At 40.7% G+C, this 27277-nt stretch overlaps 1 protein-coding gene, 1 long non-coding RNA gene and 1 pseudogene across 3 annotated transcripts in view; 1 reads left to right on the top strand and 2 right to left on the bottom strand.

Annotated features, from left to right (window-relative positions):
- PLEKHM3 (pleckstrin homology domain containing M3) overlaps nt 1-27277 on the top strand; it is a 201252-nt gene that overhangs the window by 134987 nt on the left and 38988 nt on the right. The window lies entirely within an intron of this gene.
- Nucleotides 1643-26335, bottom strand: LOC116551871. The gene is made up of 3 exons (XR_004269092.1): nt 26260-26335; nt 16675-16678; nt 1643-1657 (listed from the first exon to the last, which is right to left on the bottom strand). It is a non-coding gene; the product is annotated as an uncharacterized LOC116551871 (long non-coding RNA).
- On the bottom strand, nt 20074-20214 carry LOC116552083 (annotated as a pseudogene).

Genomic DNA, 27277 nt, shown 5'->3' on the forward strand with positions numbered 1-27277 from the left:
ATGTATTTGGATGGAAACTGTTTTTATTACTTTACTTCTGGAGTCCTCAGTTTTTTCATTCATGAAGTAAGAAGATTGGATTAAATCTTTACAGCCCCTTCCAGCTCTAGGGCCCTCGTTCTGTGATTTTATAAACCTTGAGAAGTGATGAAATTGTGGAAGTCTCTCTACATGTATTTGCTTTCTGGGGCCTCCCAGCCAGTTTGCACAAAGTATCCAGGCTTCTGGTTGCGGCAAGGAACCTGGAGTGAGAGCCAGGAACCTGGAGTGAGAGCCAGGTTACATTGCTGAATGTAGGCTCAGCACCTTCAGTTCTAACTGACAAATGGCTGGATTTCCATTTGCCAGAGGTCAACTATTTCAACTTTTTGTCAGGAAATAGCAGCTTTAAGCATTTTCACAAATATGATCTGAAGGACAGCTTATTAAAACAAGTTAAATATGCTGATTTTATATATTCCTTAAAGACAAATTGTCATCTTAGTACCCTGCAATTCGGCGGCAGTTAAAATAATGCCCAGTAAACAAAAGCTGGCCAGTAGAAATGTGCAGAAGATAATATTCCACCTAGTGGGTTTCCTCCTGAAACGGGCAGCACCAATCAGGTTATCTGGTGAACTCAGTTGGCATTTGTGTTTGGGCTAACAGCAGAGAGCCCGTTGCTGCTGAGGTTCGCAAGAGGTGAAGCTATTTAAGAACTTGGGCTATAAGGGACACTAAGGGAATGGGGCACCGGAAGGAAAGCGTTAGAGCTGAAGAACAAAGGAAATCAGGGGAAAGAGACTGTGAGAGGATTCTTGGCTAGAGCAGAGGTCAAGGGCACCGAGAGAAAGTAGGCTAGGCAATCACAGGTAATAAAACTTCTGATTTGAGTTTCACCTTTTTCTCTTTTCTCTGCCTATTGCCTGCTGGAGACAGGGACTGATCATCTGGCAGACAGGCAGAGGAGCTGAAGGGGCCAGGATCCTCAGCCTGTTTGCTCCATTCCTGACTTGGTATGGTGCAGTCTCACTGAAGGCAAGGGGCCTGCCTGGTTCACTGTCATTTTATAGCACTTAGCCCAGAGGAGAGAGGGAGGGATGGCCAGAAAACTCACGACCCAGGATGACAGCAACAGTTTATCCTTTAGCAAGTCACAGAATACCTCTGCCACTTAAAATCTTTCTTTGTAAAATGAGAAGGTTGTACTAAATAATTAGATTAATAATAGCTCCCTTTTATTATATGCTCAAGAAATGTTACTCACTTTTATTATCGAGTGCTTACTTTAGGCCAGACCCTGTCCTAAATCTACGTGGATTATGTCATTTAATCCACACAATAGCCCTATATAATATACCTATAATAATAGGTACTGTTATTATCCACGTTTCACCAGTGAGATTTACTTGTGCAAAGTCATCCAACTAAAGTGGAGGAGCTGGGATTCAAACCCAAGCTGTCCTGTTCTAGCACACATCCTGTTTTGTTACTTTTTAAAATTTTGTGTGAAATGTTTCAAACTTATTAAAACAAAGAAGAATGAATACTACCAGCTGCATGATTGCTCCTGCAGTGGAAGGACTCCCTTCTTTAGAGAAATGGGTACACACTCTGAACCTCTAAATTGGACTGTTTTCTCCCAGCACTCACATTCTCTATTTCTAGAGACAAACTGCTATCAGATTACCTGGCAGCAAAGCAAACCCCCCACCCCAACCACCACCATTTCTGAAACTCTACCACATCTTTCCACTGGGTAGAAGGAGGGAATAATGGGGCAAAGTGAGGGAAAGAAAAGAGCAAATGCACCCATGATTAGCCCTGGAGTGCCAGCACCATGCATGGCAAAAAACCCAGTGCTTGGATATTGGGATTGTATTGGTCAGGCCCAGCTTCCTGCCCAGTTTCCCCCAGATAGGCTGTCACTCCTAAAATTATTTTCAGGCCAGTTTTTTGTTTTGTTTTGTTTTGTTTTGAGACGGAGTCTCAGCTCTATCGCCCAGGCTGGAGTGTAGTGGCACAACCTCCGTTTCCTGGGTTCAAGCGAGTCTCCTGCCTTAGCCTCCCGAGTCGCTGGGATTACAGGTGCCCGCCACTACACCCAGCTAACTTTTTGTATTTTTAGTAGAGACGGGTTTCACCATGTTGACCAGGCTACTCTCGAACTCCTGACCACATGATTTGCCCGCCTCAGCCTCCCAAACTGCTGGGATTTTAGACGTGAGCCATCGCGCTTGACTACAGATCAGTTGTTTTGTTTTGTTTTGTTTTTTGGAAGTACAGGTCAGTTTTAACTAGTGTCATGGTAGTCAAAATATTTCATTGTGTTTACACCAATGACCTGTGGTCATCAAAAATAGCAAGATGCTAGAACAAAGGAACTGGATAATCCACAGAATATATTGCAATCCAAAAGAGAATGCAGCCTAATTAGGTATGGATTTATGATGCTGCGAATTTGCTTTTTGCTTTTTTCTTTACTTCTTTTTAAGACAGGGACCCTGTCACCCAGGCTGGAATGCAGTGGCATGATCCCAGCTTACTGCAGCCTCGACTTCCCAGGCTCAAGCAGTCCTGCCACTTCAGCCTCTCATGTAGCTGAAACTACAGCTGTGCACCACCACACTCAGCTAATTTTTTTAAATTTTTATTAGAGACAAGATCTTGCTATGTTTCCCAGTCTGGTCTCGAACTCCTGAGCTCAAGTGATCCTCCCACCTCAGCCTCCAAAAGTGCTGGGATTATAGGTGTGAGCCACTGCACCTGGCCTTACTTTTTGTTTTTGTTTTGTTTTTTCAAAATGTTCAGGTTAGCACCTTCTGTATCTATAGCTATGGCTGACCTGTGTCAGTGTGTGGTTTTGTATTAATAGCTGGCCCGATTCCAAAAAGGACTTTTGACATAGAGCTTCTCTCTCTCATGCATGTGTATGTATATTTATTCATAACTGTGACTAATTTTAATTCCTATCCCCTTCCATTGGTTTAAATTATTGACATATACACTTATCAAAGATGAGTTTTTGCTGCCCAGGATCCCGCGTGTCTGGAGTTCTGCTAGCATCGCTTCCCCCAATTTGTGGTTAGAAAACCCAACTTCTAAAATTGCCATCAGCCTAAAGGTTTCCCAGCCACGGGAAAGATAGCAAAAATCTCTGATGCAGCTGACATTTTAGGTGTGTGTATAATTTAACAAACTGTTGACCACTCAGCTTTTAGTCAATGGTCACAAAAGGAATTAGCAGCCCTCCCCTGCTCCCCCAAAACCCAAAGAAGGAAGGGTGTTCCTTGGCTTTGGCCCAGAGGCCTGCTGGCACGCAGTGTCAAACAGCAGCACAATGGTACATTTTGGCCACAAAAGGCTTTGGGGTGGCAGAAAGGGCCAAAATAGTTGTGGCATAAGTTGGCTAGGATATTAAGCAAATCTGAGTTTAATTTAACGTAGAGATAACAACCCTTTTTTTGTTTTCCAACTGGCTGCTGCTTTCTCTGTCTCCATGAGACCAAAGATTGGAGCCAGGAGTTAGTTCACGAGGGTATTCAAGTCCTTTCAAAGTGAGACATGCAGTGGTCTTTATACAGGCTTTCATGTTTGTCTGGGCAAGATGGAGTAAGGATAAAAAGGCACAGGGGTAGCTGGGGGAAACTGAAAATGGATCTTGAGGCTTGAATTCCTTCTATGAGTTTGCTTAAGCCACATCGCCTGAGCTTAGAATAGCGAGGCAGGCAGTCTGTCTCCTTGGGATAAGGAAGGATTTGGAACTCGGCGACTGTGAGGTCTTGGCCACTACTGTGTTTTCTGGTTTGTTTTGTTAACAGGAGCAAGTTATTCTAGTTTCTTGCTTCTGAGTTTTTCTTCGGCACACTTTAAGCAATGAGCCTCCACCCTACCGATGGCAATGGGGTGGATGGAATGGGATAATGAAAGGGGTGGCGAGAGAAGTTGATTCAGCTGCTGAGGAGGAGGGAGGCAAACTTCAGACCTTGGAACTAGCTTCTGAATCTATCAAGGGTGGAGAGGGAAGGGGGACCACAGGATTGAAATCATCTCAGCCTAGGAGAGAGGTTGAAGTCTTTCTGAGAAACTGATATGGCCAGCCATGCTAGTTAGGAAAACCAGCTTATTGTCTCAACGGCAATTTTATTACCCATGAAATGGTTAGCAGTGGAGGAGAAGCCGTAGTGTTTTGTGAAATGTAGCCAATCAAAAAGGATTATGATGCACCTAAAAAGATATCCTGTGTACATTTGCCACAAAAAGAAAAAGAATATCATCCCCTTTACAAAAATGATTATGAGCACCTCAGGAAAGTATTAACACTGCATGACTTATGGAGTGTATTTTACAGCCTTTTAAGTATTTGTTAAGTGCTAGGTACAATATACTGCAATGTGGTGAATTTGAGAAAAGTGTAAGACAACACACACATTCTAGATGGAAGTGTGCTGAGAGTACTCTGAACTGAGAGGAGAGGAATACAGTTAGGATGAAATGACCAGCCCCTCATACCCAGGCTCTAGAGGGGCTCACCTTGAAGAGCGTCCTCAGTTTCCAGGCTGGGAAGCCCAGGAGGGTGCAATTTTATGATTCTTGCCAAGACTGTGTTACGCCTCCCCCAAATAAAATGTCACCTGAGTTACTTAGTTCTCACGACTGCTTGCAAGAACTTTTAAAAAATAATCCATAAATTGCCAGGCACAGTGGCTGACACCTATAATCCCAGCACTTTGGGAGGCCGAGGTGGGCGGATCACCTGAGGTCGGAAGTTTGAGACCAGCCTGACCAACATGGAGAAACCCCATCTCTAGTAAAACTACAAAATTAGCCAGGCGTGGTGGTGGGTGCCTGTCATCCCAGCTACTAGGGAGGCTGAAGCAGGAGAATCGCTTGAACCAGGAGGCAGAGGTTGTGGTGAGCCAAGATCGCACCACTGCACTCTGACCTAGGCAACAAGAGCAAAACTCTGCCACAGAAAATAATAATGATAATAATAATCCATAAGTGAAAGATTCCAACCTTGGAAGCAAGTCTTTTTTTTTTTTTTTTTTTTTTTAAAGACGGGGCTTCACCATGTTGGTCAGGCTGGTCTTGAACCCCCGACCTCAGGTGATCCGCCCGCCTTGGCCTCCAAAGTGCTTGGATTACAGGCGTGAGCCACCACACCTGGCCAGAAGCAAGTCTTGATCTTATCTGTTCTGGACCCCAACCCTAAGAGCAGTGCCTGGGCAAGAGGAAGTGCCCCATAAATATGGGGTGAATAAATGAATCAGTTTTAGGAAGAGGTGGTAAGGGTTAGAATGAACTCAAAGGGGCTATCTGTTCATTCAAACTATGTTATTGCATAAGTGAGCATTTGTGAACTGAAAAACCTCTTTGTTTTTTTTCTCTAGGACTACTTGGTCCTGAGTTCAAGTAAACAATTGACTTTCAAGTAAATCTTTAAATAACCCTGGTCTATTGGTTAACTTCAGCATGCCCTCCGAAAAGCAGTTTAGCATAATAGTTGTGGGCAGAGAGCCTGGAACCAGACAGCTTGAGTTTACATATTAGCTGCACCCCTTACCTGCTGTGTGACCTTGAGAAATTTATTTAAACTTATTATGCCTCAGTTTTCTTTTCTGCAAAATGAGAATAATTAAAGTACCTACCTCACAAAGTTGTGAGATTAAGTAAGTTACAAATATGTGCAATGCTTAGAAGAGTGTTTGGCATATAGTAAATGCTCTATGACAGCTGCTATTCAAAGTCCCTTAACAAGAGTCACTTGATTTACAACTGTAATGAGGTTTTATCATATCCCCATGACCACAGATTGTTTCTCTCCTTTTTTTTATTCTGACCAGCAGTTAAAACTACCCCTGGATAGCAAGAACACCTTGAGTGATGTTAGAAACTATCCCAAATGTTACAAAGGGTATTTCCTGCATGAACAATTTGACATTTATTTCACATCCACCACCACTACTAATCTTTTTTAGTTTAGGTGGCCTCAATTTTTCCATCTCTGACGTGGATAATAATTTACTTCACATTACTGATAAGAAAACTAATAAAATATGTATTAAAATTTTATTGTTGTTAGCAAATAATTAAGTGTAATAAAAATGCTTTTTCAAATGGCCCAGCAAGAATTACTCATGCTGGCATTTTTTTAAAATACAACGACCGCAGTGGCTCACGCCTGTAATCCCAGCACTTTGGGAGGCCGAGGCAGGCAGATCAGGAGGTCAAGAGATCAAGACCATCCTGGCCAACATGGTAAAACCCCGTCTCTACTGAAAAATACAAAAACTAGCTGGGCGTGGTGGCGTGCGCCTGTAGTCCCAGCTACTCGGGAGCCTGAGGCAGGAGAATTGCTTGAACCTGGGAGGTGGAGGTTGCAGTGAGACAAGATCGTACCACTGCCCTCCAGCCTGGCACCTGGCAACAGAGCAAGACTCTGTCTCAAAAAATAAATAAACAAATAAATAAATAATAACAATGACAATAGTAGTTGATTTGCTTTGGTAATCATATCATCCCAAAGCAATACTATAAAGCTAAGCGACAATGGCCCAATAGAAGAAGCAAAAATAGCAATATGTAGCCATCATGATATAGAGTGAAATTCAAAATCAGTTTGGTGGATGATATTGCTAGCAACTGAGCCCTTAAATGATGGCCTTTTCTATTGTCAGGTCTTACAGTATATTCTTGCTTTTTTGTTTGTTTGTTTGTTTTTTGAGACTAAGTCTCGCTCTGTCGCCCAAGCTGGAGTGCAGTGGTGTGATCTCGGCTCACTGCAACCTCCGCCATCCAGGTTCAAACGATTCTCGCGCCTCAGCCTCCCGAGTAGCTAGGCTCACACCACCTCACCCTGCTAATTTCTGTATATGTAGTAGAGACCCGTTGACCAGGCTGGTCTCGAACTCCTGACCTCAAGTAATCTGCCTGCCTCAGCCTCCCAAAGTGCTGGGACTGCAGGCATTAGCCACCATGCCCAGCTCTATTCTTCAGTAGTAAGTTACTTTGTTAGTAAGTATGCACAAATATATATTATTCACAGTCATGTATTTAAGGAAACCATCTCCTTTCCATAATTTCAGATTTTCTGGTAACTCCCTTTTGTTTTATTAACACATTCTCATTTGATGTAAACTATCTCCTGTTTTCTAGGATCTTCTATAATTTATACTCCTGACGTCACCTTGTGACAGGAATTATGAGCACTAAAGCCAATTTGCGATTCTTAAAAAAATGAATGGATAATAAAGAGGGAAAATGTGTGAATGTAGAAGGGCGGCGGGGGGTGGGGTGGCAGGAGGAAGGGAGGAAGGCAGCTTGGCCCAGGAATGGCATTGGAAATGGGGAGAAAGGAGAGAGCTGCCTCGAGACATGTTATTTTTGCTGTGGCTTCTCGCTCCCTTCCACCCCCACCTCTTCCAGTCTGAGCTTTGAGCTTTGAGTACACTTGAATTTTCACCACAGAACTTGGCTAGGCCTCCTAAGGGACTTTCTTTTTCCCATCTTTCCATAAATTATAGGTTTGCACATGAGAGCAGAACAGATGATTCCCATTATCTTTTGGGTTTGGTTGGGGCCGTGTGTGTGTGTGTGTGTGTGTGTGTGTGTGTGTGTGTGTGTTTTGAAAAAAAACTCCTGTCTGCTCTTAAATGTGTATCCTAGTTCAAGGAGGTGGAGCTTTTGTTAACATTGGCCTGTCTACCAATGAAATGGTCCCCTCCTCTTCACTAAGGTGGTTTTAACCTGATTTCCTTGACCAGGGTTGACAGCAATCATTTTCCTTGGCCTTTCAATAGGAAGTCATGACTCTACTATAGCAGGGCCTTGTCTGGGTTGTTCACCGCATCCCCAGTGTGTGGAATTGTGCCAAGCATACTGCAAGCTCCTCCTGAATGTATGGGGAGATTTTTCTCCCTGTTTTGGTGACAAAGTGACATTTCTCGGACACTTTTTACTTTCATAAATGGCCCATTCAGATCACCATAACGTAATTGGACAGATTCAAAAAAGTTGATTTACCCCAAAACATAGAGGCCATTTATAGGTAGAGTGTGGAACTCACTAAAAGCTGGAGCCACTGCTAATACTAGTTAAGTCTGGGGAGCTCCACTCCTGGGTACCCATTTCGATTTGGTACCCAGACTAGTGCAAACATAGTAATCAACAGGGAAAAAGAGTTGATTGCATTGCACCTGAGTTTATTCTCTTTTTGGTATCCTAAAGTACTGAAGCCTCTAAGAGAAATAGGCCCTAGGGAAAAGGTACAATGTGGCCTACCAATAAGGGGAGTAGAATGTAATTCATGTCAAAATCTGGGACATTTTATTGCTTATAGACATAATAGAAGTAGAGCAAAGGAATTATCCAAGTATATATATATATATATATATATGGAAGAAGAAAAGCAGGAGAAAGCAGGCAACATTCATCAAGAAAGACTATTTAGTGTTTTATGCCCAATTCAATAGAAAAGCTGAGGGTCCAGCCTGAAAGAGCAGAGCAAGCAAGGATAACTTCACCCACTCAGAGGAGAAGCAGCCTAGCAATGAAGAGGTCTGTGGAGAAAAATGGGAGATCATGACATCAAAAAGGAACAGCAGAAAAAGGAACACCTTGAGATGCTAGAGGAAGGAAGAGCCAGAACTGAGTGGACAGGAAAGGGAGGTGGTAAAGATGTTACCGAGAAGCCTGTTGCAGAGATGGAAGAAACTGTCCTGTAATGAATGGACAGGGACTGGGAAAGACAGATATTTTTATAATCCAGATCTTTCTAAATGAGACCACCATCAATGTAGGCTCAATAGAGGGTCTAGAGATTGCTGTAAATTTCCAATATGACCTTATCTTGTAGTTCAATAAGCCAAATATATACTTGTCCACTATCTCCTGCCCTAACCTTGACCAACTTCTACTAAATTAATGCCGTCTCTTTCTACTTGACTGCCCTGGCAGTACTGTTGTTCTCTGTGTACTAAATATAGTTCCAGGGACAAAAGGGATGAGACACATGAAAGGCAACAGCTTAGATATGTTAATATATGTCTTTCTTGTTCAGGACCAACTAATCCATCTTAGGAGCCCCCTAGAACTACTGCTTTTTGATGTTAGCCTATTTATTTGATTGTTTACTAATGAGTAAGTCCTCCCTTATTGTATTTCATAACATGAATTAAATCATAACATGTGTAGCCACTCTGATAATTTAATCCTATGTTAATTCTGTTGTTTACTCCAAATAGATGAGACATTGATTTCATAATTTAATAGCTAATATGTTTGGATGGCCTTGTTTACCTAAATAGTGACTTACACTTAAGATCCTAAAATCCTTTCTGGGGTATGACATTTTTGTGTCAAATGTATTGTGTACTATGCCCTAAAGGCAAGAATATATCGTTCAGACTTGCTGTTGGCCAAGTAAATGAGGCACGGAGGAAACATGAGCGAAATGAACAGTAAATTGCCTTAGATGCATTTGTAGTAAGTTATTCATTTAAATTTACATCAGCAAAAGAATTGTCATTCTTATTCCCTAGCCATATGTTCTTTCCAGAAATGTGTTGCTATATTACTATATGCCTGATATAGTCTAACACAGGCCTAGACCAATATCCTAATTTGGTCTTTCCCAAAGTGTGGGATAGTAAGAATAATAACTAACATTTTTCAGCTCTTAATATGTTCTGTTTACTGTTCTAAGGGTTTTCCATGTACATACTGTACTCATTTGATCCTCACAATGAACCTATGAAGTGGGTATTATTTTCTCCATTTCGTAGATGAAAACCTTAGGCACAGAAGGTAAATTGCTCAGGGTCATCAGCTGGTACATGGCAAGGTCAGAATTTGAATTCAGGAAGGCTGTTTTGGCCAGTGCTCTTAATTATTATATAAGGATCCCTCTGATTCCATGGATTGTCTACCAAGACTGTATTAGTTGGTACAGATAATTATTTTAGGCAGTTACATAGACTTGGCTTAAAATGACATTGAATTACATAATGAGAAAATTATTCCCTTCAATTCTCTTTCTGCCCTTCATGTTAAATCAAACAGAAAGTTTAATTCCCGTGCTGGTATGACTGGAACCCCTAACATCTGTTAATCTCCTTTTTCAACAGAGAGTTGGCTGCAAGTTCAGGGCCTTCCAGCATCTGTGTTAGCTTCATTTTATGGCAAGGGATACTGGCTTCCCATTTATGGTATTTCTATAAGACTTTCATTTTAAATAAACTTTTAAAAGTAAATGACTCAGTTTAAATAAAGCATTAAATAAACAACACAGGTGGAATACAGCTATGACAATGCCTGTAGAGGTGTTTTCACCTTGACAGTGTGGAAAACACTGTCCTGATTCTTCTGTTTTGAAATTCACTTCTATGCAATGACTTTGGCTTTCAGTTACTTTTAATGGTTTTTAATCTATAGGTTCTTTCTTTCTCCTTCTTGTTGGAATCCCTGGGCTCTTATCGCAAAGATTCCCCATTTCCCTCCGTGTGCTTGGGGCTCATCTGGGATGGAGTTTTCACCGGATTTTAATAAAACCACATATATTCAATTCGAAATACTCCTGTTTTTTAAAAATTATAGTTTCCACTTTTTTTTATGTTAAATCTCCTTTTTTGTGAAATAATGGTGAAAGTAGACGATAGCTTTTGTTTTGTTTTTAGCATACTTAGCCAAATTTAAAATTGGAAACTTTAAAAAAACTATGCTGATCTAGAGGACAAAAAATTGGGGTGCCACTGCTCAGGCACTCTCTACTCAGATGTGATTCCTCCCCGTTGCCTAAGCATTCTTGAGTATTTCAGGAAGGGTGATACGAACTCACGCTAATCTTTCTTTCTAAACTGTACTCAAGCATTTTCTTCAGGGAAATTTAAAGAGCTCCTGCTTATGAAACTCTCTTAATGTCTATTCCCCTAGGTTTATCATTTTCCTACCAGAACTGTAATCCTAATTATTAATAAAATCATTTTTAAGTATCTGAGATAATTATTGTGAGCAATCAATCCATTGGAATACTTGCACGTTACTTACTAAGACATGTCTTTTTCATATACCCTTCCAAAATGGAAAGTTCATAGTACAGTTGAGAAAAACTTAAGCAGTTGTTGGTTCTGTTTGTATGTTTCTTTAATGTTACTGGGACTCGGGAGAATAGAGAACCTACAAATCTTGCACAAATTTAAAAAAATTTTAAAAGGCCATCATTTCTTCATCTACTTATTTCCTACTTTGATGAACACATTATTTTATGTGAGATTTCAGAATTGGTCTAGAAAGACATCATTTGGAGATGCTGATAGATTTGCAAAAGGTCCAAAATGCCCCATCTCAAGCAAGCTAGAGTTAGAAGAGCAGGGCTGAAGCACAAACAAGAAGCAAAGTTTAAAAACTCCAGGAAGCTTTAAGGCAGTTTGTCAGGATATATAGTTGTCTGAGTTAGTTAGGGAAGATCTGTTAAATTCAAGGCCAGCATGCGCCAGCAAACCCAGAGCAACAGGATCACTGCTGTAGTCACTGCTCTAAGGAAGAAAGTAGAAACTAGTCAGAGTTTTCATACAAAAACATTCCCACACCACCAGATCACTCCATAGAGATTCAGTGGATATCAATAGCTGGTGTGGAGCTTTTGTTTTACTAACTCTATGGTGTCTGAGTGGCTCTATCCCTTACATGGCTTTCCTTGTGCCTTAAAGGATCTTCATAGAGAGACATGCAGGTTCTCAGCTTCATCTACCCGAGGATCTCAGTTTCAGCAGCACATGATGGCGGCTTGTTTCTGATCTTACTCTAGGCTCCGTGTTCATATGGAGTCTTTCATGGTCCACTTCAAAGAGATCTGGAACAGGCCTAACAGACTGAACTGTGTGGGCACCCAAGCAGGCTGGTCATTTGGTATCCTGTACTTTGATATTCATTAAACATATTTTCAATTCATATTTAAATAGTATTCAATATATTTAGTAGATGGAAGAGAAACTGATTTTCTATTAATAAAATATAGTTACATCATCTTTATGTTGGAAAATGAAGAGTGTATTACATGCTCTGACAGTAACACTACCTTTTTTACTTATTAGGAATGAGATTTCTTCATAAGCTTTTCCATAACTCTGAGCTGGACGGGGTTAGTCATTTAGTCTCTTCAAGAGTAGAAGCAATATACATGGATATAGTTAAAAAGTCTTGTTCAAAATACATTTAAAAGTTAATTTTTTTCTGACTTTTGTGTCATCAAAATATTTCCAACTTTTCTGTGTACCAGGTCTTATCATCTGAAACTAGAGATGGTTTTACTTCTTCCTTTCCATTCTGGAGTTTTTCGTTTCTATTTCTTGCATGATTGCCCTGGCTAGAACTCCCCGTAAAATATTGAATAGATGTGATGAGAGCAGACATCATATCTAGCTCCTGATCTTATTAGGAAAAAAATTGAGTCTTTCACCATTAAGTGTGAAGTTAAATGTGAGCTTTTCAGATGTCCTGTATCAGATAACGAAGTTCCTTTCTATTCCTAGTTTGTTGAGTCTTTATTTTGGCGGGGGCAGGTGGGGACAGGGCTTCACTATGTTGCCCAGGGTGGTCTCAAACTCCTGAGCTCAAGCATTCCTCCCGCCTCGGCCTCCCAAAGTGCTAGGATTATAGGCGTGAGCCACCATGCTTGGCCTGTTGAGTGTTTTTATCAAAGAAGGGTATTAGATTTTGTCAAATGCTTTTTCTATGTCTATTGAGATGATCATATGGCTTTTGTTCTTTATTAATGTGCTCTGTTATATTATTTGATTTTTCAGATGTTAAACTAACCTTCCTTTACCAGGAGAAATCCCAGTTGGCCAGAGTGTATATAACTCTTTTTATACGTGGATGCATTTAGTTTGATAGTATTTTGTTGAGGAGTTTTGTATCTTTTTCCACCTTGTATATAGTTCTTACTTTCTGTGGTTTTTTTGTTCACAGTTTTACTGAATCAGTCCATTTTAACATGTATGTAATAGAACCAGTCACCTGGACCCATTTTAGTTGACTGCTGACTCGATGACTGTCAGCTGCCTCACTCCAGGGCTCCTTCTCTCCTCTACACCTTACACATGCTCACCACCAAAATGCTCAGTGCCCACTATACAAAGAAATGTTTAAACACTTTCACTGCTATCTCCCTATTCTCAAGTGAGACTAGTTCACTTTTGCCAGTAGTTTAAGAAATGTACGTGAAAACCTAAGCTCACTAGCACCTTAGGTGGTGATTTAATGCAGTTTACTCGTTCATATGCTGGAGCTGTCTGGGCCATACCTTAATGTAACTCTGATGGCAGGGGCTTAAGAAGAAGAACCTCACAATTGGACTCTGATGTTTTGATGCCTAGTCCCTGACAGTCAAAACAGATCTAAGGCCACAGAAAAGAGCTATCTGGAATTCTTTCGATTTTATATTATACCACTCATATAAAATTTTGGAAAGTATAGACACAAGACAATATTCTCATCTCATCTTCCCCTTTTAGCCACTTCCTTTAGGGGGAAGGAGACAGAACACCCAGCTGAGCACATGGTACCAAAGCCTTGCCAACCGATGGTAACGTCACAGGTGTGGAGCCTCCTGAGTTGAGAATGTGTAGTTCAGTATGACTGGGTTTATGGAGCTGGCATAACAGGTACTTAGACATAGACACCGTCTGCCTGTTAGTCTGAACGAATGATATCATCAGTAGCCAATGACTTTTATTATTTGATTAACCAACTCCCATTGTGATAACCTAGGCCTTTTTTTTTTTTTCTTTTTTTTGAGATGGACTCTTACTCTTGTTGCCCAGGCTGAAGTCGATCTGGGCTCCCTGCAACCTCTGCCTCCCAGGTTCAAGCGATTCTCCTGCCTCAGCCTCCCGAGTAACCGCAATTACAGGCACCCACCACCATGTCTGGCTAATTTTTGTATTTTTAATAGAAATGGGGTTTCACCATGTTGGTCAGGCTGGTCTCGAACTCCTGACCTCAGGTAATCCACCCGCTTCAGCCTCCCAAAGTGCTGGGATTATAGGCATGAGCCACCGTGTCCGGCCAACCCAGGCCTTTTATAACTGTTTTCAGAGAGAGAGAGAAGAGAAAGAAAACAAGAGAGAACAACTCTGACCATGGTCTAAGAGCCAGGTTTCTGTCACTAAGCAATAAAGCAAAAAAGCTCAAGTAGCCCTTGCATAAGTGGGAATTTGTGGTTTCTCAAGCTGCCCAGTCCCCAAACGACTAAAATATGTTACCGGCATTTGGCACTGTTTCCTATGTTTTGCTCTCCTTAAATTTCTCTTTAAAGGGGTTTGAGTTTAAAGGCAGAACCACTGAAAAATGCAATTTAATCATAGAACTGTGAAAGGCCAAGCCCAGAGTTAACCCCAGGATGCCCTGTGTTGTTTTGTTAAACCAGTACCTGAACCAGGCTTATTCCCAGGAGGTGGTGGAAAGCTTAAGGGCAGTCAGGAGGGAGGCGAAAGAGGGAGGCGAAAGAGGGAAGAAAACCAGGGGGTCAGACTGGCCCCAGGGTGGTCCCTCGTTGCAGCAAGGGCTTCCCTCCCTCACTAGGCCCAGTAGCTCCATGACCTTCACTAGAAAGAGTAGGAGAAAGGGAAGGGGAATTGAAGGAAGGGAGCCCAGAGCCAAGGAGAACAGTAAGAAGACTCAGTGGTGGGACTATCCACCATACCACAGGCCGTCACGGGACAGAACATGGAACTTCAAAGGGCCTTCTTGGCCCCAATTCCCATTTTTAAAGTTGTGTTTTTTTCTTGATTATAAAAGTATGCTGATTACAGAGAATTTGGGAAGCACAGATAGTTACTGAATAGAAAATAACCCTCCAGGCAGCATGGCAGAGATTCAGACATTAGCCTTTGGTAGACCTGAGTTTGAGTCCCAGCTCCTCTGCTCGTATCTTCATCTATACAACAGGATTAGTAAGATCCCCATAATGATATGGTGAGGATTCAATGGGATCAATACCTGGCAGAAGTTAGCCACCACTGCTATAATCATTATGATGGCACCAAGGTTAACATTATCTAATGTTACATATCCAGCTTATTCTTTTCTGTGAATGTATAGGTTTAAAGTAGGGCTTATTTTTTATAGTACATCAGTTTTTATCCTGACTTTTTAAAAACTTACTAAATAATCTTCAGAAGAATTAGCTAGTTTGAATGCCTGTATAAGATTCCATTGCCATCATTAGTTTAGCCGTCTTGTTTGTATTGGGTATTTAGGTTTCCAATTCTGTATTATTATATATAATACTATTATATGCATCTTTGTGCAAATTATTTACCTTCTGACTATTTAAGATAAATTCAGAAGAGGATCTACTATATGCAGAGCCTTTATATATTCAACACTACTATATTTGAACCTTTTCAAAGCCCTAGATACAATTATCCATACACATCAACAGTATAGGCAAGCTCTCCGTATCACTGGAGCATAACCATTGTCATAAAAAACACAAAGCTTTGGCTATTTTTAAGGTTAAAAAAAAAGATTTCTTATGATTGATTGACTTTGCATATCTATTTTTTATTTGTAAAGCTAAACTTTTTATGTATTTATTACTGTGTCAATTTTTTTCTTTTTTGAGACAGAGGCTTACTCTGTCGCCCAGGCTGGAGTGCAGTGGTACAATCTCAGCTCACTGCAACCTCCACCCCTGGGTTCAAGTGATTCTTGTGCCTCAGCCTTCCTAGTAGCTAGGATTACGGGCGTGTGCCGCCATGCCCAGCTAATTTTTGTATTTTTAGTAGATGTGGGGTTTTTCCACGTTGGCCAGGCTGGTCTCAAACTCTTGGCCTCAAGCAGTCCTCCCACCTTGACCTCCCAAAGTGCTGGGATTACAGGTGTAAGCCACCGTGCCTGGCCTGAATTGTTTGATAATATGTTTTGTCCATTTGGGAGCAGGCTATTTTTTTAGTTAAAGAATTAACTTATTTTATAATCTTAAATGTAAGTAAGATTGAATGATCACAACCAAATGCTGCCAGAACTTGTCAGGAAGCAATTACAGAGCCACTTCCTGACAAGCTGTGAGACTTGTATAGATTGTACATTAATATTCACTTTTGATAAACAGAAGGAGCTGAACATGTACCAAATGTTCAAATGTTAGGGTATTTTTTTATCCTGCCTAATCAACAAGAATGTTAGCTATTCCAATAATAAAACGCTTTTCAAGATCGATTTAAAAATTGCCCATTATAGCCTTTCTGGCTGCTCACAGAATCCACCCTCTGTTGTCCCCTTGGTTAGTGAGCTGGCTAGCTCATTCCTCAGGAATTACCCATGTCCCAGGAGCTCAGGAATCACACGTCCCCTAGAAGTTCTTCTGAAGTCCATGTGGCACTCGAGTGGCAGCTTCTCCATTTGCCCTTTGTGTTCATGCCATTAGTCAATAACCCCAACTTGCCATTTTGTTTGGACAAAGTTGTTATTTAAATGTTTGGTTCCAGGGCCTGCAGTAGGAATGTTCCAGAAATATTTAGTTTAGCTTTTTGAATGCAAAGGTTGAATGCACTTGGAAAGACCTAGAATAGAAATTAGGCAAGAGCCATTTTTTCTTAACAAGTGATCTAAAGCTGAGCACGGTGGCTCATGCCTGTAATCCCAGCACTTTGGGATCCAAGAAGGGTGGATCACGCAGGAGTTCGAGACCAACCTAGCCAACATGGTGAAACCCCGTCTCTACTAAAAATACAAAAATTAGCCGGGCATGGTGGTGCTGCCTGTAATCCCAGCTACTCGGGATGGTGAGGCAGGAGAATCGTTTCAACCAGGGAGTTGGAGGTTGCAGTGAGCTGAGATCATGCCATTGCACTCCAGCCTGATGACAGAGTGAGACTCCGTCTCAAAAAAAAAAAAAAAAGAAAAGAAAAAAGAAAAGTGATCTGTTCATAACTATGGATGACAGTGGAGCAAGAGGAGGCAAACTGGTGACCAGTCACAAATGCCTTAGAAACTAGGTGACGTTTGAGCCAGATGGGAAAGAGTGTGACTTGAGAGGAGTTCACATAGAAGAAAAAGAACCTAGCATTAAAATCAGACAGGCCTGAGTTCGAACTCCAGTTTTGATGCGTATTAGCTCTCTGACCATAAACAAGTCCTTTAACCTGCTACATCTCAGTTTACTTACCTGCAAAATTAGTATAATACTTATTTGGGGAAGTTACAGGGATAATTAGAATTAAATACAGAAAGCACCCAGAACTTATACATAGTAATAGCAATAAATGGTAATTATTATCATAATAGATTTTTCAGGGAATAGGCAGGCAACTCGAGAGCAGAATATAAATACATGGTAGATAAAGACTAGAAGTAAGTGAGGAAAAAGAGGCTGTCCCTAGCTCAGGGAAGACTTAATAGGGCATGCTGAGGAGTTAAACTTCATCCTCTAGGGGCATAAGAGGCTTCAGGGTCCTTTAATTAAAAAAAAAAAAAAAAATACCAGCTCTAGCAAGACACTAAAGCATAACGCTTAGGGCTTAGGCTCTGGGAGTCCAGCTCACTACTCCATACTTCTAAGCTGGGCAACCCTGGGCACATGACTTAAGCCTTCTGAGCCTCAGTTTTATCCGCTATAATTGGTAATGATAAAAATGTTAACCTCTTATAACAATTGTGAATAACAGAAATAATGGGTATTTTTTTTAATGCTCATTGTGTGCCTTCCAGTGTTCTAAGTGTTTTGCATATACTATCCTAAATGAGAGAATGGGCCAGGCACAGTGGCTCACACCTGTAATCCCAGCACTTTGGGAGGCCAAGGTGGGTGGATCACGAGGTCAGGAGTTCGAGACCAGCCTGGCCAACATGGAGAAACCCCATCTCTACTAAAAATACAAAAAATTAGCCGGGTGTGGTGGTGTGCACCTGTAATCCCAGCTACTTGGGAGACTGAGGCAGGAGAATTGCTTAAGCCTGGGAGGCAGAGGTTGCAATGAGCAGAGATCATGCCACTGCACTCTAGCCTGGGCGACAGAGCGAGTGAGACTCCATCTCAAAAGAAAAAAAAAAAGAGAGAATGAATTAAAAGCTTAGGGCAAGGCTGGGTGCAGTGGCTTATGCCTATAATCCCAACAGTTTAGGAGGCCAAGGCAGGAAGATCACTTGAGCCCATGAGTTTGAAAACAGCCTGAGCAATATAGGGAGACCTTATCTCCAAAAAATGTTAAAAATTAGCCGAGCATGATGGCATGTACCTATACTATAGTCCCAGTTACTACAGAGTCTGAGGTGGGAAGATCGTTTGAGCCCAGGAGGCAGAGGTTGCTGTGAGCCAAGACTGCACCACTGTACTCTAGCCTGGATGACTGAGGGAATCCCTGTCTCAAATAAATGAAAGCCTAGAGCAGTGACTGGCACATATCAAAACGGTCAAGCTGCCATGGGAATGGTGGTGATTGTTGCTGATGTCATTATTACTATTTGTTAAAGCTATGATTTTTTTAATAAGCTCTTTCTGGTGATGGCATAGAGAATGATTTGAAATGGTTGGAGCTTGAGGACAGGAGAGCAGATAAGACAATTAGTAGCTTCACATACATGTTTAAAAATTCATTGAATTATATATTTAAGATTTTTGTACTTTACCTTATGTTATACTTCAGTTTTTTAATGTAATTTTTAAAAAAGGATAACCAACAAAACCTCTCAGTTTACATAAGCTGGTCTACAGCTGCTTGGAGTTTCAATTAGCTGAGTTCTCTTCACTTAAGAAAACGGACTGTGAGGAATGAAGTAATATCCTTTTTCTTCAATTAGCCACATTCATGGCGGACAGGGAGGCCAAGGAAAACTGAAACCTCTACAACTCCTACAAAATTCTACCCCGGTGGATAGTCTCCCTCTGCTAGAGCTGCCGCCCGGAGCAAATGAATCTAGATGGGCATCAGCTCTCCCTTCTTCTGGTCTGGTGTTGCAGAGAAGCTAGCATGGCAAATGCAGGTGACGCGGAGAAGGACATTAGGACCTGAGCCAGATCACAGACTGTCTGCCCTCAACCCTCAGGAAAATTGGTTGTTTGCTTTCTTAGGACTCTTTTCTATTTAGATTTTGCTGAACCTCTGAACATGTCTCAGGTGGGCATGCTATTCAAAATGCTTTTCTTTTTTTTTTTTTTTTTAGTCGGAGTTTCGCTCTTGTTACCCAGGCTGGAGTGCAATGGCGCGATCTCGGCTCACTGCAACCTCCGCCTCCTGGGTTCAGGCAATTCTCCTGCCTCAGCCTCCTGAGTAGCTGGGATTACAGGCACGCACCACCATGCCCAGCTAATTTTTTGTATTTTTAGTAGAGACGGAGTTTCACCATGTTGACCAGGATGGTCTCGATCTCTTGACCTCGTGATCCACCAGCCTCGGCCTCCCAAAGTGCTGGGATTACAGGCGTGAGCCACTGCGCCCGGCCTCAAAATGCTTTTCTTTTTGAACCTAATCTTATCTTTGAATGCCCTCCTATTGCAAAACCATGGTTTTCATTTGCTTCTTCAGGCCAAGTCTAAGGCAGGTCAGTCAGTACATTGACTTTTCCTTGGATTAACATCAAACTACATGGTAAAAAATGTTCCAATTGGGTAACAGACTTTCTTGGCACAATACTTTGAGTAGTGTGAAATTATTGTGACCTCTGAATAGATGAGGAATAGACTAAAATATCTGATACCAATACTGTTTCTCCTCCTTTTACTATTCATTACAAATGTGCCTGAAGGAGTGAAACAGTAAGAGTGGGTCATCTCTGTCAGAGCAGGAAGAAAAAAGCCCTGGTGGAGCAGACCTGACTTTTGGCTGGAGGAGGGCATTTCAAACATGTCAGTGAATTCCTAATAGAAAACAGCAACGTGGGCCGAGCACGGTGACTCACGCCTATAATCCCAGCACTTCGGGAGACCGAGGCGCGCAGATCACCAGGTCAGGGTTTTGAGACCAGCCTGACCAACATGGTGAAACCCCGTCTCTACTAAAACTGCAAAAATTAGCTGGGCATGGTGGCATGCATCTGTAGTCCCAGCTACTCGGGAGGCTGAGGCAGAAGAATCGCTTGAACCCAAGAGGCGGAGGTTGCAGTGAGCCGAGATCGCGCCATTGCACTCCAGCCTGGGTAACAAGAGCGAAACTCCGTCTCAAAAAAAAAAAACGAAAGAAAACGGCAATGTGCATTCTACACTTGATCTTAGCCAAAAGGCCGAGAAGCGATGGCAATGTGCATTCTAACTGATTGGTTACTTAAGTTTCAGTCGAGTATTTAAAGAGATAAGATTAAGTGTCTAGAATTCAGTGTTGATTATGTAAACAAAAACCATCCTTAAGTTGCCTGGTATTAGATATGGTTATTGACACTGCATAAGTCATTCTAATTGAATGGGTTACCTTAGAAGCCTGAGAGACCCAGAAGTAAGGGAACATTCTGACTAGGCAGACAAGTCTCCTGGAAAGCAAACAAGCCGGAAATAGTCATGACAGGTTCACTGATAGGGAATTTTCAAGAACTTCTGTGAAAATAAACATGTTATTAGGGACAATTGAAAACACAGGTCATCTAAAACTAAAAAAAGCAAGGTTTTCTACATTTTTATGTTTATATATATGCATATGCAAATTATATTGGCTTGCTTCTGAAACCATGCTTAGCAGAGCTATCATTGGTTTTCTTTAAACAATTTAAATATTTGTTATAAAAGTGACAATTCATATTTATGATTTAAAAATCAGCCAGGCGCAATGGCTCACACCTGTGGTCCTAGCTACTCAGGAGGCTAAAGCAGAAGATCACCTGAGCTTTTCAAGTCAGCCCTTTTCTCCCCTATATCCCACTGCAGTGGTGGTGTTAGTTCACTGTAGCCAGTCTGTGCCCATCCAGACCTTGTAAGAAATTACAAATGTTACATTTTTGTAATGGAATCAAACTGTGCCACCTTCCTGTGCTTTGTCTTTTCCAGTTCACATTATACTGTGGACATTTGGGCATGTCTACACATTTAGTACACATGAAGATTTACCTCATCTTTTTATTGGCTGCATAATAGAGTTATCCTATAGTGTAAGTTAGGTAAGTTAAGCTAGGTTATAACTTACACGTGTTATTGTTGTTGTTGTTGTTTGCTTTTTTTAAGAGACAGGGTCTCACTGTGTTGCCCAACTGGCCTCAAAATCTTAGAGTTGAAGGATCCTCCCACTTTAGCCTCCTAAGTAGCTGGGACTACAAGGTACACACTACCCACGCTTCCATGCCCAGCTAAACCTAAGTTGTGTGTTGTTGTTGTTGTTTTCTGTGCCAGTTTTTCTCTTTGAGGACCTATATTGCAGTGAACACCCTCTACATTTCCCTGTGCACTTGTGTGAATATCTCTTTAGTGTAAATTCATTAAAGTGAGACTGCTAGGTCATGCAAATCTATGCATGCTTTGCAGTTTGATAAATATTGCCAGTTGCTCTCTGAAAAAGTGGAACTAATTTAATACTTCCATTCATTGTCTTAAGAGTGCCTGTTTTCCTGAACACACATTAATTTTCTATATTAATAATATTTTTAATTCTGGACAATCTGATAAACAAAAAATAACTTCACAGTGTTGTTTTAATTTGCATTTTTCCATGAGAAGTAAAGTTGAGCATCTTTTTTATGTCATTATTGGCCATTTGTAGTTTTTCTGAATTGCCTTTTTAATTAACCTATATTTAAGTTATATCATTGATCCTTTCCTTATTAATTTAAAAGAGCTTTGTGTATATTAAGGAAATTGGCACTTTTTTCATATAAATAGGAATTTTTTTTGTTTCTGTCATTTGACTTTTTTTTTTTTTTTTTTTTTGAGACAGAGTCTCACTCTGTCACCAGGCGCCAGGCTGGAGTGCAGTGGCACAACCTCAGCTCACTGCAACCTCCACCTCCTGGGTTCAAACAATTCTCCTGCCTCAGCATCCTGAGTAGCTGGGATTACAGGCGTGCACCACCACGCCCAGCTAATTTTTTTGTATTTTTAGTAGAGACGGGGTTTCACCATGTTGGCCAGGATGGTCTCGATCTCTTGACCTCATGATCCGCCCACCTCCGCCTCCCAAAGTGCTAGGATTATAGGCGTGAGCCACTGCGCCCGGCCCGTCATTTGACTTTTAAATGATATTTTATATTGAATGAATTTTTTACTTTATGTATTCATATTTATCACCATTTTATAACTTCTAAGATTATAAAATGTTTACCCCACATAAATGGGGCAAATTCGATTTTTCTAATATTTGAAATTTCTAATATTTTTCCCTAATATTGCATTATAGTTTTAAAAATACTTTTATGGTTTTCTTTTTATATTTAAGTTTTCAGTTTATCAAAAAATACAGTTTTTATGAGATGAGTTAGGGATTCAGCTTATTTGCTTTCCCTGATAGCCAACCACTTGCCCCAACATCATTTATTAAATAATTTGTCTTCCCCACCTTTATTGTATAGTAAATTCCCATGTATTTGAAACCATATCTTGGGTGTACAGATGCTCAGACATGCAGACACCACAGATACAACAGATAATATTCTAGAAATACAGTACATGTGAAATCATAATCAGTATTGTGAGTTGTGATTTCTACTTAATGGACCTTGAAGCAAAGAGTAAAAATCCCCAACCATCTTAGGTAATGATATACAGGCTAATAAAGAGTACCTGTTTCAATATACGTGCAGTGCTTGTTCTTCCTCATCAGTGAGCCAGCAATGTATTAGATCACAGCCTTCTAGTCAGGGACTCAGTTTAGTTTCTCATTTAATCTCAGGAATGGCTGGTCCCATAAAAGCTGTTAAGTAATAATAATGTTGAGCACTTATATTGTACTTTACATACCTAAAGTGCTATCCAAACATTAGCTAATTAAATGCATTGATGAAAGGAAGGGATTTGCAGAGATTTTCAGGAAAACTGATATCTGGTTGCACACCTGTGAGGGGATGATTCCTAAAAGGCCTTACTTCCCTCTTTGAATGGAGCTCAGCAGGCAGGGGAACAAAAAGCTGATGACATTATTTTACTTTTGTTGAAAATTTCCTGGAGTCTCTTCTAATTAGTCTGGTTAAACTCACCTTTTATCTAGCTCCCCAGATATTCCCTTTCTACATTCCTGGAGCTATTCAACAAGTTTCTTTTGATGTCTTCCTTGTTAATTATAAAATCATACAATCTTCAAATTGAAAGAGATCCTTATTGATCATCTGATTTTCAGTGACTGAATACAATCACTTTATTTCCTAGATGAGGAAACTGAGGCATGGAGAAGTTACATGATTAACAAAAGAGGTCACAGAGCTTACTGGGGACGTAGCTGGGAATAGAAACCAAGATTTCCAACTCCCATTTCAGATCTCAGTCAGCTTCATTGAGCAATGAAACTTTCTTCGTTCTTTGTAAGCATCTGTATTCTCTATGTTTTAAACTTAAAAAAGTATATTTTTCCACAGAACCATCAAGCCCAATATTTTCTTTTTTTAATTAAAAAATTAAATTATCACTGTTATTATTATTATTATTATTGCTTTTATCCTTCCCTACTTCTTCCCTTCTTTGCTCTGAGTGTTTATGTCTCTCCTGACTCTTAACAGTTCATTCTCCTAAATGATCCGGTAATGCTGCTTTTGTTTTTCCTGTTTCTGAAAAGCCATATTTCTTCAGTTTCTCCCACATATGTACATACCCCAGCTGTAGTTGCTTCTCCTTTTTTTTTCTTTCTCTTTTTTTTTTTGAAGTTTATTCTGCCAGATGCTTCTCCTTTTAATAAAGTAACTTCTCTAGTTTTGGCAAATAGCCTAGGGTTTTGGGGATAGGTTTGTTTGTTTGTTTTGAGATGGAGTCTCACACTGTTGCCCAGGCTGGAGTCCAGTGGTGCAATCTGGGCTCATTGCAACCTCTGCCTCCCAGGTTCGAATGATTCTCCCACCTCAGCCTCCCGAGTAGCTGGGATTACAGGCATGCACCACCACGCCTGGCTGATTTTTTGTATTTTTAGTAGAGACGGGGTTTTGCCATGTTGGCTAGGCTGGTCTCGAACTCCTGACCTCAGGTGATCCACCTGCCTCAGCCTCCCAAAGTGCTTGGATTACAGGCATGAGCCACTGTGCCTGGCTGCTTAGGGTTTAAGTTGATAAGTTTGTTTCTGTCACAGAATTTTTGTGTTACTTTATGAGTTTCCCAGCAGTTCAATCAATAAGATATTATTAAAGATCATCTTCGCCGGGTGCAGTGGCTCACGCCTGTAATCCTAGCACTTTGGGAGGCTGAGGTGGGTGGATCACCTGAGGTCAGGAGTTCAAGACCAGCCTGGCCATCATGGTGAAACCCCATCTTTAAAAATAAATAAATAAAAGATCATCTTCATATTCAGAAAATTGCATGAGATGTGACCATTTAAGAGAATTCTTGTACAAGGACTTCATATAAGGGCTAGAGATATTATTTTTCAATAAGCCAAAGGCAGATCCAGTTCAGATCAAAACTCTGGGTCTAAACCTGGACTAATTTAGTCTGCACAATCCTGCTTCTGTGCAGGGACTCAGTTTTAGAAATCTTCCATTTCTACAAGGTGGGTCAGTAGGCACCCAGTGACAGAATTTCTGGGCTGAACCAAACCCTGGTGCTACAGTCTGACCTCAGATGCCCTCAGAAAGGCCCCTTCCTGAAGTAGTGAAGGGTGCTTAAGGAAGCGAGTCAGAAGCTGTCACTAATCAGCTGAGTGATCTTACATAGATCTCATCACCTCTCTGGGCTCAGTTTTCTCATATATTAAGTAAGGAAAACTGAGTTAAAAAGACCACTTAGTCTCCCAAAATCAGATGTCAAGTGGATTTAAAAAAACAAAACACTTAGAACTTTTTCCTCATTTACTGCTCAATGAAGTCAATAATGTCAGAACTAGGGCCAAAAGGAATAGCAGAGACCTAAATCAGATTTATTTCAAACATGTAACTAATTAACAGAGAAGCAAAATTCTGCTTACCATCTATGAGAATTTTCTGGAAGTGTCTCAATTTAAAATATCGTAGTTTATTTTCCTCATAAATAAAACACATGCACCTATAACAGATCCTATAACCTGTTTTGGGCTCAGAATATTTGGAGTACATTCTGGTACTTACTCTTTGCAATTGCTTCATTAAGTTCCGTGGAGTTGTGGTTTGACTTAAGCCACACCATTTGAGGCACTTAGTGCAGAAAAACTGTCTGAAATAGGCCCCGTTCCATATATTTTTCTGGATAAGAAATTTGCATTCCTGGTTTCATCTTTGACATTCTAGCCACTGAGAAAAATGAAACTGAAATTTTTTAAATCTTATTGCCCAAGACCTAGTTTTTAGCAGGGAGAAAAATGTAATTTGATAGGAATGATGGTGGCCACTCATAAATCTACCCAATTATATTAAACCAGATTAAATTATCACATAGTTTCCAAGCTTTAAGTAGAAATTATCACCTTTGGGAAAGGATCAGATAAGAGCTAATTGGTGGCATAACAATCCACCCTCAGTAAAGTGCTTGATTAGCCAAAATTTAAGTCTTGTTAGAGCAGTCCCATATGGACTGGGTAGGGTGAGGAGCAGCTAATTAGAAAAGAGACACTTTTATGTTTATGTACCAACATCCCAGCATTGAGCCATGATAAGGAGCTCAAAGGTTAATTATGGGAAAATGGAGTTTTGAGCAACTTTTTGAAATAGGAATAGCCCATATACTTTGGTGGTATTTATTTATTTTGAGACGGGGTCTCACTGTGTCACCCAGGTTGGAGCACAGCTGCCGAATCATAGCTCATAGCTCATAGCTCACTGCAACCTCAAATTCCTAGGCTCAAGGGATCCTCCTACCTCAGCCCCTAAGTAGCTTGGACTACAGGTGTATACCACTGCAATCAGCCAATTTTTTAGTTTTTTACAGAAATAGGGATCTCACTTCATTGCCAGGCTGGTCTGGAACTCCTGGGCTCAAGTGATCCTCCCACCTTGGCCTCCGAAAGTACTGGGATTACAGGCATCAGCCCCCACACCCGACCTACTTGTTATTTTCTATTTTTAAGGATTTATGTGTAAGAGGAGTAAAATTTAAAAATTGAATGAGGATTCAGAATATTCTCATGAGGTGTGTTAGGATTTTCAAGCTTGAGCAGAATCCACAGGCTGTTTTTTCCTAACTTCCCATGAACTCACCTGGCCAAGGTCACTAGACTTCACTCTACCCACCTATTAAATAAACTGAGAAATGACATTTCATGGGTGTCTGGCCAAGCAAATACAACTAAATTATCTTGGAAATTATTTCACAATGTGTGCCAATTTTGATTCTTCCATTTCGTCAAGCCAGCCTGTTCCTGGTGAGTGGCAGGTGACTTTGTTCATCATGAATTGGGTCCTTTGGTTAGACTTTCAGACACCGAGTTGTTTGTCAAGTGCAGCAGTCCTCTTCATCAAAGCATTCCCGACAGTTGCTCAGAATCTAGATGTTTCACAATGGCTGAGGAGGCTTGTTTTGAAATGGAAGGTCACTTGACAAATCAGAGGGGAGGAATTGGCAGATGCATAAGGACCTTTGACGAGAAAGAGCTTTTTCCTTTCTTTTTCCTTGTCCAAGTTGCTAGTGCTCTGTCTTCCTCCCCTGTAAATTTTGAATTTTGTGGTGGTGCCAAGGGAGTGAAGGTAACCAACATAAAAGAATCATTTGTGCCCTTTTCCCAATCCCACAGGTCTCTATTGGCTGTGGACCTTGAACATGACACTGCAATTTCCTGGTGCCACACATGAGTTATAAGCAGCTGTTTCTGAAACTGTGGTTTGGGGAAGTCAGCACTAGGTTATTTTTTAACTTAATTGTAATTTTTGATTGGTCTGCAAGAAAGTAAATCAAATAAAGTCTGTTGTCTTAGTCTGCAAGAAAGCCATAGGCCTCAAATTCCAATGCTGACCATCTTGACCAGAATAGAAGAGGGAGGGAAAATGTGTGTATCCCTGAGCTGGAAGTTCAACCAGGCAGCTTTCATGGGCTTCTTTCACACAAGAAGGGTAAGCATATTTGGCATATTTGTCAGGTACTGGATTGTGGAAAGTGATATTTGACAGTTCCTTGAGTTCTAGAAGTACCTAAAATGGTGAAAAGAATTTACAGACAGATTACAAAAGTGAAGAATAGCAAAATCTGAAAAAAGATCTCAACTTGATATTTTGTTTTGTCCTTGTTACTGTACAATAAGATGACATAATTTTATTACAAATGGAAATGTGTATTCTT

This window comes from Sapajus apella, unplaced genomic scaffold (assembly GCF_009761245.1).
Source record: "Sapajus apella isolate SASKATOON/1434 unplaced genomic scaffold, GSC_monkey_1.0 scaffold10, whole genome shotgun sequence".
In the NCBI taxonomy this organism is placed as follows: Eukaryota; Metazoa; Chordata; class Mammalia; order Primates; family Cebidae; genus Sapajus; species Sapajus apella.